The sequence below is a fragment of the Acinonyx jubatus genome, chromosome B2 (assembly GCF_027475565.1).
Source record: "Acinonyx jubatus isolate Ajub_Pintada_27869175 chromosome B2, VMU_Ajub_asm_v1.0, whole genome shotgun sequence".
Lineage (NCBI taxonomy): Eukaryota > Metazoa > Chordata > Mammalia > Carnivora > Felidae > Acinonyx > Acinonyx jubatus.
In genome coordinates this window covers 126,618,050-126,630,173 of record NC_069385.1, presented here as the reverse complement: position 1 = coordinate 126,630,173, position 12,124 = coordinate 126,618,050, and the positions used below count along the sequence as shown (strand labels likewise).

Here is a 12,124-nt window from a genome sequence, read left to right as displayed (position 1 = left end):
TTCATATATTTTTTTGGTCTACCTCCCAGCCTCTGCTTCCTTTTTTGCTTCCTTATAACTTCTGACCCATCGTTACTGTATGGATTCTGTCTCTGCGTCCTTTCAGATTTGGTGTTCCCTACCAACTACCTGATCCTGTCTGAGTATGAGCCATATTTAGGCGAGATCTGACTTTGGGTGATTGGCCAGGCCAAGCGTCCTAGGAGAGAGCCTATCCTTGGAAAGATCTGGTTAGATAGGCGCCACCCTCCCAGTGAGTTTATGAGTTGTGAGGCCTTATAAGTAGACCCAGTACAATGTAGGTTATGGGAACACTAAACCTCTCAAGCAGTGGCTAATTTTTAGATACCTGCATGGTAAAGGTATTCATCCTATAAATTTGAGAACATCTGGACCGTACCAGTGAGACCAAATTTACCCAGTCAAATGGCTGAAAGAAACATTTCATGAGAGACCGTGGTTTTACTTAATGACTTTGCCTTTGGAAGGTAAGGTTTATAAATATCAGGAATACTGGTAGAATTTTTAACAAAAAATTAACCTAGTACTTAGCACCAAGACTTCACCAAGTCTATTGAAGAAACCCACAAAATATGCAAGTGAATAAATGGTAACCAGTTATTTACATTACATTCTGGAAGAAGATATTTTGTCATTTAAGTTTACTGAGCATAAGCAAGAATTAGGATAGGCACACAGGTCACACACTGAAGAGACAGCAGCAGGGATAGGGTAGATGAGAAAGCACATTGTGGAAAAGTCAAGTACGAGCCCTCAGAGAATATGTAACCTTCAACAAGTCGCTCAACCTTAGTATTTCAATTTTCTTGTTTGTAAAATTAGCCTGTTGGACTAGGTAATCTCTAAGGACTCTTACATTTCTAAAAATCCATTCGGAAATGATTTATGAGCCAGGTGCTGAAATGTACACTTGAGGCAAAGTTTATCCAGTGAATAAATGCCAAGTCAACAGGAGTAAACTGCAGGAAAATCATTCAAAGCTCATAGGCAGAAAATTGGAAATGAGTTTCTGTAGGAGCCACTGTAAAGTAATAGACATTTAGAAAGTAGTTGCTCAAATTATACTTTGAGTAATGCTTTTGAACCAAATTTATTAAATACATGTAAATGTATTAACTGTAGGGATCTGGTAATCATTTTATACTTTGTTGAAATCATGGACCTAAAACCTGAGATTCCTACCAGTATGTCTAAGATAATAAATGTACTTTTTACAAAATAATGTTCTTCTTGTATATTAAGGCTATGTCTTGTGAATTTCAAAGACGTCCCCTTCCCCCTTGTAAAGTTCTTTCTATTGTCTTTAAACATTCTTTAAACAGTCTTGTCTTGAGTTCATCCTCTTTTGAGATTCAGCTCAATCATGACCTTCTCAGGACAGGTTTTCCTAATTTCCCTCATTCACAACCCCACCTCCATCTAAACAGGTCCTTTTCCTAAGTGTCATTTTACTTCAGTGCTTCCAAAAACTTTGCCTCTGCCATACCAAAACCTAGATATAGAAAGATGAGAGCTTTGGTCTCAGCAAGGCCCATCAGTGGCTTTTTTAACAGACCTTTGTGGGACACAGTTATAGAAACCATTTTTGCAAACTGTGTTAAGTGCTGTGATGGGCATGCACAGGGGATAGAATCAAGAATATATTGGATCAAAGGCATAAAGCAGCATAGTATGTTCAGATAACAACAAACAGCAGAAGACTGTTTAATTTCTGAAGAGTTAAGTGTGATTCATGAGGTGACAGAGGATGAGACTAAGGGTAGAAAGGGCCACATACATATTCAAGGACCTAGGCACCATGCCTTGGACATGGACTTTATTCTTAGCTAACAGGCAACCAATAAAGCATTTTAAACCAGAGAGAGACATGGCCAGATTTACGTTTTAGGGAGATCACTGGCAGTAGTGTAGAAGATAATTTTGAGAGCTAGATACAAGGACACCAAATGGAAGTTCATTACAGCAGTGCTGAGGAGAGATTAGGGTCTTAATGAAGGCAGGAATAGTGGATGATAGAGAAAAAAAGGCATTTTAATATAGGATAAAATTGTTAGAACGCTACGAATGATTGGATTCAGGAAGAAGGAAGAGAATCCAAGCAGAGTCTAGAATCACAACCAGGCTACTCGTTAAGAGGAGGCACAGAAAGATTAAGTGTAAAGTTCTGCCATTAACTGACTTACAGAAATAGCTTGTCTTATGACAAGAAGACTCCTAAATACATCTTAGGACATCTTGAGTAAATGTCATCTGATGTGCAGCAAAGGCAGTTATGCACAAGCATCTACAGCTCAGGGGAGCAAACAGGGCCAGAGTTACTATCATCACTTATTTGCTGTGTGACCCTGGGGAAGTCATTTCACATCTCTGTTTTGCAGTTTCTTAATCTATAACACAGGATAATGATTTATTTCTCATACAGTGATAGAGGTTTAAATGAGTTAATACATGTCGAGTGCTTACAATTATGCCTGGCACAGAGTAAGTACCCAGTAAGTGGAATTATTATCTTAAGAGGAATTAAAATCTTGGTATTAGGTGAAAATTCCAGGAAGAGTATTTAGGGCAGTAGCTCTCAACCAGGGGCAATTTTATTTGACAATGTCTGGATATATTTTTGTTGTCACAGCTTGGGTGGGAGGATGCTGCTAGCATCTAATAGCTAGAGGCCAGGGATGCTGCTAAACACAAGAAAGCCCCCCATAATAAAGAATTACCTGGGGCCACCTGGGTGACTCAGTCAATTGAGTGTCCAGTTGATCTTAGCTAGGTCACGATCTCAGGGTTTGTGAGATCAAGCCCCACATCAGGCTCTGGGCTGATAGCATGGAGCCTGCTTGGGATCTCTCTCTCTCAAAAATAAATAAATAAACTTTAAAAACAAATTATCTGTCCCAACATGTCAAACATGCTAAGACTGAGAAATCTTGGTATATGGTGAGAAAATTAGTGGGCTAAGGATGCTGTTCTAGAGAACATCAAAATTTAAGGAATTAGACAATGAAGAGCCACTTAAGGACAAAGAAGAGCCACTTAAGGAGACCAAGAAGACATAGTCTAAGGATATGATCCTCAAATTTAATGGTCTCAGGATCCTTTTACATTCTTATATATAACTGAGGACCCCCAAGAGCTTTTTTGTGTGCAGCATAGTTATCAAAATCGTATTAAAAATTAAAACTAAAACATTTTAAAACACCTATCTTTAAACGAAATAATAAACCCATTACACACAAACATAAATAACATTTTTATGAAAAATAACTTTTTCTTCCAAATTAAAAATTAGTGGCAAGAGTGACATTATTCAACAGTTTTGCAAATCTCTTTAACGTTCGTCTTAATAAAAGAAGAGTACATTCTTCTATTTGTTTCTGACTTCAGCCTCTTGCTGTATCGCATGTCATTTAGCCTCTGGGAAATTTCACCATACACTCATAAGAGAGTGAGGAAGAAACAAGCAAATATCTTCTTGATATTGTGAAAATACTTTTCCTGATGAAGCTGCTGAAAGGTCTCAGAGACCCCCAGTGGCCCCTGAGCCACACTTGGATAAGTACTCTAATGTCTAAAAGGGAGAAGAGAACAAGCAGAGAGAGTAGTGTCACAGAAGTCAAGATAGTCACATGTTTGGGGAAAGTGGTTGTGGTCAGGGTCACTTGCTTTGCAAGGTCTAATAAATAAAGATGGAAATGTGGTCCCTGTTTTGGGCAGTGTGGAGATCTCTAGGGACCTTTACCAGAGCAGTGCCAGTGGCTAAGGCAGAACCCAGATTGTGGGGCTTGAGAAGTGAATCAGAAGGAAGTAAACAGCCACAGTGAGTGTAGACCAACCCGCCACTGCAGGAAGTCTGGTTAACGTGATATGGGAGTTTGGATAACTTCGAGAGCGGGGCCGCACAAAAGGTGAGAGGCAGAGTATCTGACAGCATGGTTGGTCCTGGGACTTGAGGGGGAACACTTTCTCATCAGTTAGGGTGACAGAAGTGACCATGTGGGAAGGTTGGGAAGTTCACATGATTCGTGCCATGCCTGATTGCCAGTGTCTGGATAAACTGGAAAGTAAGTGGATGTTGAGGAAGCACTGTGTTGTCAGATTTATTGTTATACATATCAAATACTATTGTAGTTGTAGGTGTACTTGTCTCAACCATTTGTTCCTTGAATGCCTGTATTCCGTTCCTATCTTATGTCTGTATTTCTAGTGCTTAACACAATAACTGCCTAGTATATACTTACGAATATTTGTTGAAAAGCAAGAGGAAATTGTATTCAGAGGTAATTTTTATCATCCATTTTGCTATTACACATTAAAAATATTGTAAAATGTGGGGCACCTGGGTGGCTCAGTTGGTCACACGTCCGACCCTAGATTTCAGCACGGTTTGTGAGTTCAAGCCCCACATCCGGGCTCTGTGCTCACAGAGTGGAGCCTGCTTTGGATCCTCTATCTCCCTCTCTTTGCCCCTCCCCCACTCACTCTTTTCTCTCTCTCTCTCTCTCTCTCTCTCAAAAATTTTTTAAATGTTAAAAAAATATTTTAAAATGTGAGACAAAGCAAAAATAATGCCCATGTGCTTACCAAACTGAGTGTCAGAACTTCTTTTTTGGTAAATTTTTGAGTATTATATAGTTCCTGTAACACTAAGCACTGTGGTAGGAGCTGCAAATCAAAATTAGCCTCCCATTAATGGTATGAAAATGGTAAGTACTGTTGACCTTAAAAAACAAAAGAGCCCTTTATTTTACCAGCATAATGAGTTCCTTTGGGAATAGCGGAGGAATTGTGATTCAGGACTTGCAAGCTGTGACAAACTATAGGCCAGCCGGTCTGGAGAACTCAGGAACATTACAGAGAAAAAGGAAGAGGTTGGTAGGGGCTGCTTGGAACAAAAGACTGTTGGAGGGTGGCGATGGCTTCTTATTGGCTGAGTCCTGGCAGTTTCTCCTTGGCAGGGCTGTTGCTGGGCAAGGAGAAAACCTTCCTTCCTTCGGCTGGAGTAGCAAAGTGAACTAGACCAAAAGTTCATGGGTGAGCAGTCCCCCTACGGGACTTCTCACCTGCATTTTAAATAAGATTTCCCTTCACTAATTTTCATAGTATCATCAGGAGTTTATCAGTAAAGTATAAAGGAGGAAAGGCTGACCTCATAAACACCACCTTAAAAATGGATATCATTAAGAATGCTTTTGACTATAAGTAATAGAAAACCTTTACACAGTACTCAAGTAAAGGGTTTATTCTCACATAGAGAAGATCTGGAGGTATGTAGCTAAACTGATTTAGCTGCTAGATGATAACATGTCTGAGTGTTCATTTTCCTCTCATGCATATGCCTGATGGTTGTAAATGGCTGTCAAGGTTCCAAATATCATATCTTTATGCAAGGCAAGAAGAAGAAAGAAGGATATCCCAAACAGGAAAGAGTAAGTTTTCTTTTCACAAGGAAAGGGTAAACTTGCCTGCAGCCTTTCTAGTGAACTTCTGGTTACAGCACTGACCAGGACTCTGTTACAGTTTTATCACTTGCTGAGCACAAGGCTGGAAAATGAGGATGTAGCTATTCCAGGCTCTGCAGTGGAAGGCAGCAAGAGAAAAGAGTTGGGAATGACTGCTGGGCCAGCCAACACTTGGTGTCTTCCATAGCTGGGGGCATGTAGACATGGGTGGAGGAGCACACCAGGCACAGACGATGAGGTACTGGGGAAGTAAAACACAAGGGCACATTAGAACCAGAGGTAGGTAACTGGCTGAAGCATTGGACTGGAGTTCCATCATAGATGACTAAGTGCTCAGCGAAATAGCCAGCAAGTGATAAAATGGGTCTAAAAGGAAAGTAAAGACAGAAAGGATAAACGGCTTGACTAAGGTCTCACAGCTGGTAACTGACAGAATAGGAGCTAAAAAGCTTCCCAGCCCCCAGTGCACTGCTATTTCTATGACTCCACGCTTTTCCATGGAAAATTCCTACAACCCCATGCATCCTTGACTTGACCTTCAGAAGTTTTAGAAACATCAATCCAAAGATATTTATTTTCATGGTTTCTTTTACAGCTGAAGTAGCTAAATAGACTCTTCAGTTTCGTGACTGATAAACTGCTAACTGTTGATAAATGTCAGGTCTCCAGTACTACCTGCTACACAATTGAAGGCAACATTATTGAAGTCCCTGATTGCAGTCTTAACAAATGGACTAAATAATGATTCCTATTTAGTAATCTGTTCTCTTTGAACTAGAAGCTGAGGACATGGAACCTGGAGCTTCTGGACCCAGCAGGAACCAAATAGAGGGTTTACTTCACAGGTTTCTATACTCATTGTTGCAGATCTTTTCACATTAATAACCTTTTCTGCCCCATGTGCTACTGATTGATCAAGAATGTAAGGTGAATAATACTAACTGACGTGAATAGTGTTAACACTAAGCACCTTTCTAAAACACCTTTCTTTCTAACACACCTTTCTAAGATAGGAAAGCTCTACTAAAGACCTTACTGCCAAATATTCTTTGGACAAATCAGTTTGTTTCTAACAGTTCCTGGCCTTTCATAGAATATATGTTATTGCACTAGAGCCTCGGGCTAGTTATAAGTTATAACTATATAACCTATATAAGATGGCCCTGCAGTTATAAGATCGTAGTATGGTTGGGCCTAAGAAATGTACACATAGGACAGCTCAAGAAACTCAACAGAAGAAACAAATGCAAATTGAAACAGTGACCAAACACTGGAGATTTGCTAAATGTAGTGGCTTTGAATGAGACACTTGTCACACAGATGGATGTTTTGCCAGACAGATATTGTGAAAATAATGCTATAGTGATTGTGTCAGTTCTCTGGCCCTACCGTTGACTTCAGCTGTAGCTTCGTACATCTGTTCTCATGTAGAAACTTTAAATCCTTAAATATGTTTTTCATTTTTATAAAGATAACTTTAGCCTCCCCACTGAAACATTCTTTACTTTGTTCTCAAAGTAAAACCTGCCTTTCTGCAGAGTGTGATGCTAAGTGAAATAAGCCATACAGAGAAAGACAGATACCATATGTTTTCACTCTTATGTGGATCCTGAGAAACTTAACAGAAACCCATGGGGGAGGGGAAGGAAAAAAAAAAAAGAGGTTAGAGTGGGAGAGAGCCAAAGCATAAGAGACTCTTAAAAACTGAGAACAAACTGAGGGTTGATGGGGGGTGGGAGGGAGGGGAGGGTGGGTGATGGGTATTGAGGAGGGCACCTTTTGGGATGAGCACTGGGTGTTGTATGGAAACCAATTTGACAATAAATTTCATATATTGAAAAAAAAAGTAAAACCTGCCTTTAACCAGAAGTTTCTGATGTGTGGGCAATTACCCAGGAACTCTTGTTCTTTTGCACCTCTTCTTCCCTCACTCAGTTTAGAGCCATGCATTCATGCCACCTGGGACAGCCCTCAGGTTGGCGAGCATTAAGTGTTGCATTTTGCTTTTTGCTATTTTTAGCAAGATTGTTAGGATTCCCCCATCCCTCCGTAAAAAGTTTGCCTCTTGTGTCTTGAAATGCATGTATAACCACAGAATTCTGTAATAAACAGCCAGATGAGAGTTTTGCTCAGAAATGTTGAACAAATCATACCTCTCTGTGAATTATATTACAGACTATGAAAGTTACAGACGAGGAGAGCAATAAAAAAGAAAAAGACAACTATTAAATTTTCTAAGTGCTTCCCAAATTTAGTCTTAAATTTGAACTCTTAAGTCAGCTCGTAGCACTTTATTAGAAGTGTTCTTACCTGACCCCTTCTCTCTATAAAGCTCCACAACAACTCAACAACTAGAGACAGTTCATTTGTGCTAAAGAATAACAGCTTCTTAGACTCTTCAGAGAAGGATTATTCATTATTGTTGAATACGCTTGAAATCCCCCACAAAAATTTTTTTTTCGGGGAGCCTGGGTGGCTCAGTCAGTTAAGCGTCCGACTTCAGCTCAGGTCATGATCTTGCGGTCCACAAGTTCGAACCCCGCGTTGAGCTCTGTGCTGCCAGCTCAGAGCCTGGAGCCTGCTTTGGATTCTGTGTCTCCCTCTCTCTCTGCCCCTCCCCGATTCATGCTCTGTCTCTCTCTGTCTCAAAAGTAAATAAACGTTAAAAAACATTTTTTTAATTTTTTTTTCTTTCATGGTTGCTTAAGTTCTGCCATGTTGAGTCATCATGATTTTGAAAAATAAGTAAAAATTGTATAGATAACTCAGAGAAGAAAATATTTAAGATATTCACCTGCCTGAATGGGGGAGGGAGATAATGTATTATTTTTTACCCTTAACAGTAGAGAGAAGTGTTAAAAACTTATTAGATCTATGTGTCATTGTTGACTTACTGAGTGCAGTTTATAAGAATTTCCAAATTGCACTTAATCTATTTATACTTCCTCTTAGCCCCTAAAGCATTTTTAAAACTTGGAAGAATACATATAATAAAACACAATAAAATGAAATAATTGTTATAATTAAAAAATAATAAATGAGAAAAGTAGGGCAAAGAGAAAATAAAGGTAGAGAATATAAAAGAAAGTAAAGTTAGAACACAAAATACAATTATAAGTCAATAGGACTTCCATAAAGTATCTTTAAATTATTGTGTTGTACTAGGGTATGCTTTTTTTTTTTAATGCAAGTGTACTTAAAAACATTTTGTTTGAAAACTGCTGTAATGAGCACCATAGAAAATTGCCTGCCTCTTAATGACTTGCATCAGTAACCTTATGACTACTTTGCCTTGGGTGAAAAGTACTTCATCTCCTGTTTCTTGTCTTCTATGACCCCTTTGCTGACACTGAATCCCATTTCATCAGATCATAGATTTTTATATATGTCTTAGCATTTATGTTTTCAATTAAGTGGTTCCTAGCCAATTTAGGAAAATCCTTCAGAAACCAAATTAAGTAATACAACTAGATCAGTTACATGGATCAAACTGAATTTCTGGATTTAGCAAGAATCAGCTAAATTAAGATGGGTCCTCCTGGCTTTTGTTTATATTAGCAATAGGCATGCCTTCAATAGGGTTCTTTCAGTTGATCTCTCCCCTCCAATTTTGAGAATCAGATTTAGAATTTCCAAAGTTACAATTAATGTATATCACTGTGATATCTTGATTATCTATGTGGCTTCATCACCACTTATTACTGGAATTGTCTTTGAAAGTATAGTAGTTTTTTTTCACTCAGATACTTTGAGATTTAAACAACAACAAAAAAAAAAATAGCTCATAGAAATGTCTTTCATGACAAAAGAGAAACAAAAGTTGCAGTGACTTGATGCTAGGTCTTCTCCTTTCTTTTCTTTTACCCCTTATTTCTTTCCCTAATGTTATCATTCCTGAACTAATTTGCTTTAAATGTTGTTTTCACTATTATGAATGAGAATCATGAGCAAGGCAGTCTTGACTTAGAAAGATTCCTGGGCAGGGCGCCTGGGTGGCTCAATCGGTTAAGCGTCTGACTCTTGGCTTCAGCTCAAGTCATGATCTCAAAGTTTCATGAGTTCAAGCCCCATATTGGACTCTGCGCAGGCAGCGTAGAGCCTGCTTAGGATTCTCTCTCTCCCTCTCTTTCTGCCCCTCCCCCACTCACTCTGTCTGCTGTCTCTCTCTCAAAATAAAGAAATAAAACTTAAAAAATATATATAAGAAAGAAAGATTCCTGGCCTTTGAATCAAGAAACTTATTTCAGGGATACCTTGGCTGGCTTAGTTGGTAGAGCATACCGCACTTGCTCTTGGGGTCATGAATGAGTTTGAGCCCCATGTTGCATATGGAGATTACTTAAAAAAAAAAAAAAAAAGGCAAACTTGTATTCACATTTGAAGTCAACTAGCTACTAGCTCCGTGATTGTTATTTACTCCCCAGTACAGTGTCTAAATTGAGAATGCTGACATTGCAAAACTTTCTGGCAGAATGTTTGGCATACAGCAGGTACTCCAAAAATCACTTCTGTGTTTCAGCAGATACAAGTTAATTAGCTACTACATAGTGATCTTTTATACTGACTATCCAACTGCCAAATCTTTGGGATTTGTAGTAGCCAACAGTCATGTAACCATTTCAGTTAAACTGTGGAGTCGCATTCGGTAATACATAGTTTTGGTATGATGGTTTGAGCCTTCATTCAGCTAACATTCTTTGGATACCTGCCGTGTGCCAGATCTTTTGCTCCTGCTGGTGGTACAGAGATAAACAGAACATGATCTTTGCCTGAGAGGAGCTTCACGGTTCAGTGCATACAGTAATGCACTCACTGAGGATTTTGCAACACTGTGGTGGCAGTGTGCTGATAGAGAACTGAGCAGCACATGGTGGGAGCAGACAGACGGTGCAGCGTAGCCTGTCCAGAAAGGGGAGTGAGGTTTAGAAAGCAATGGTAGTTGGTCTGAGCTGTGAGGATTCAGTAGGGATTTGCTGGTGAAGGGGAAGCAGAAGCAGAGGGGACATGTGTGGGAAAGACAAAAAACAAAAAGAATATAAATGGTGCCAGGTGTGAGAAACTGCCAGCAGTCTGGTGCCACTGATGACAGCAGGCGAGGTAAGAATAGACAGATCATAGAGGTGGGACCACAGATGACAGAACCCTGCATGCCAGCCTGCTGGGGTATGTTACTAGACAGCAGAAAGCCGTTAGGTATTTCAACCAGACTCCAGGTACACCTTTAGCTGGATCACCCTAAACATGAAGGAGACAATACACAGATGCCAGTGAGGAGGTGATGGCATTAGTTTAGTTTAGTCAGATGATGTTGAAGGCCAAACTGAGCAATGGTGCTTAATGGAAAGAAGAAACTGGTTTTGAGATGTATTGAGAAATAGAATTAGCTGTTCCTCGTGATTGGTTGAATATGTTGGATTAGAGAGAATGACTTGAGTTTCAGTTAGCAGAATGTAATCGTAAGGAGAAAGACCATTCCAGATAAAGCCTCACATTTCAGGGGCACTGCCTCCTTGGTACAAGGACATTTTCTATAGGTACCTTTGTGTGCAGTGGTATAGCTTCAGGAGAGTTTCTGGACATTTCAGGCACGCTTTGAAAGCACCTCTTTGGCCCTACATGCTAACTTAATGTGCAACACTATATATACACTTATCTCACTTTTCTTTCTCCAATTAATGTGTCTTTCATATATTAATTTACTTAATTTGCCAGTTATTGTTCATCGATGTTCCATTAGTTCATTGTATCTGTTCTCAGAGTAATTATTTATTCTTTTTAATAGATGCCTCATTAGATGTCATTAATGCATCTATTACCCCTATATTCTTTTGTTTCTAGGGTAATTTTTGGGTGGATTTAGACATCCCCCTTTCACCTAGTTTGAAGTGATTTATGTAATCAATTCATTACAATTATAAATATTCTATACCAAGGCTCCTGGGTGGCTCAGTCAGTTAAGCAACCAACTCTTGATTTTAGCTCAGGTCATGATCTCATGGTTTGTGAGTTCTAGCCCTGCATCAGGCTCTGCACTGATGGCTTAGAGCCTGCTTGGGATTCTCTCCCCCTCTCTCTGTTCCTCCTACATCTGTCTGTCTGTCTGTCTCTCTCTCTCTCTCTCTCTCAAAATAAATAAATCTTTAAAAATGTATAATGTTTTAAACCATAATTATTCATTTAATGCCCTCATACCATTTCTTTTTGCATATCCACAGTTTGAGAATAAATACAAATTATCTTCCCTATATGATTATCACTCCCCAGCATCTGATCCCTAACAGTGATGTTGTTTTAACCACAAATCATTTCTGTACGCAGAGGTGTCTCTTATCTAGAATCACCATTGCCCTTTACTAAGCAAAATGCTAAATTACTTGAGAAAGTAGTTCCTTGTAGCCAGACTGGAGCCAGAACAAACCTTTGATCCTCTAACCTGATCCCGTTGTCTCTTACTCATTTAACACATGTGTATTGAGCACTCGCAATGTATTCAAGTTCAGTGCTCTGTTTCTTTCCTTCTCGAACCCAGAATGAACAGATTTTAGTTATGGTGGCCCTCTAAACTTGTGGAGACATGAAATAATAAGCGCAGCGTTTAGTGGCAACTTAATGCTTTATCCCCGAATTTGAAACTCTAAAGGAAG

At 39.3% G+C, this 12,124-nt stretch overlaps 1 protein-coding gene across 7 annotated transcripts in view; it reads left to right on the top strand.

Moving 5' to 3' along the window:
- The window catches only part of LYRM4 (LYR motif containing 4), a 171,067-nt gene that overhangs the window by 1,156 nt on the left and 157,787 nt on the right, over positions 1 to 12,124 (top strand). The gene's annotated exons all lie outside the window — the stretch shown is intronic.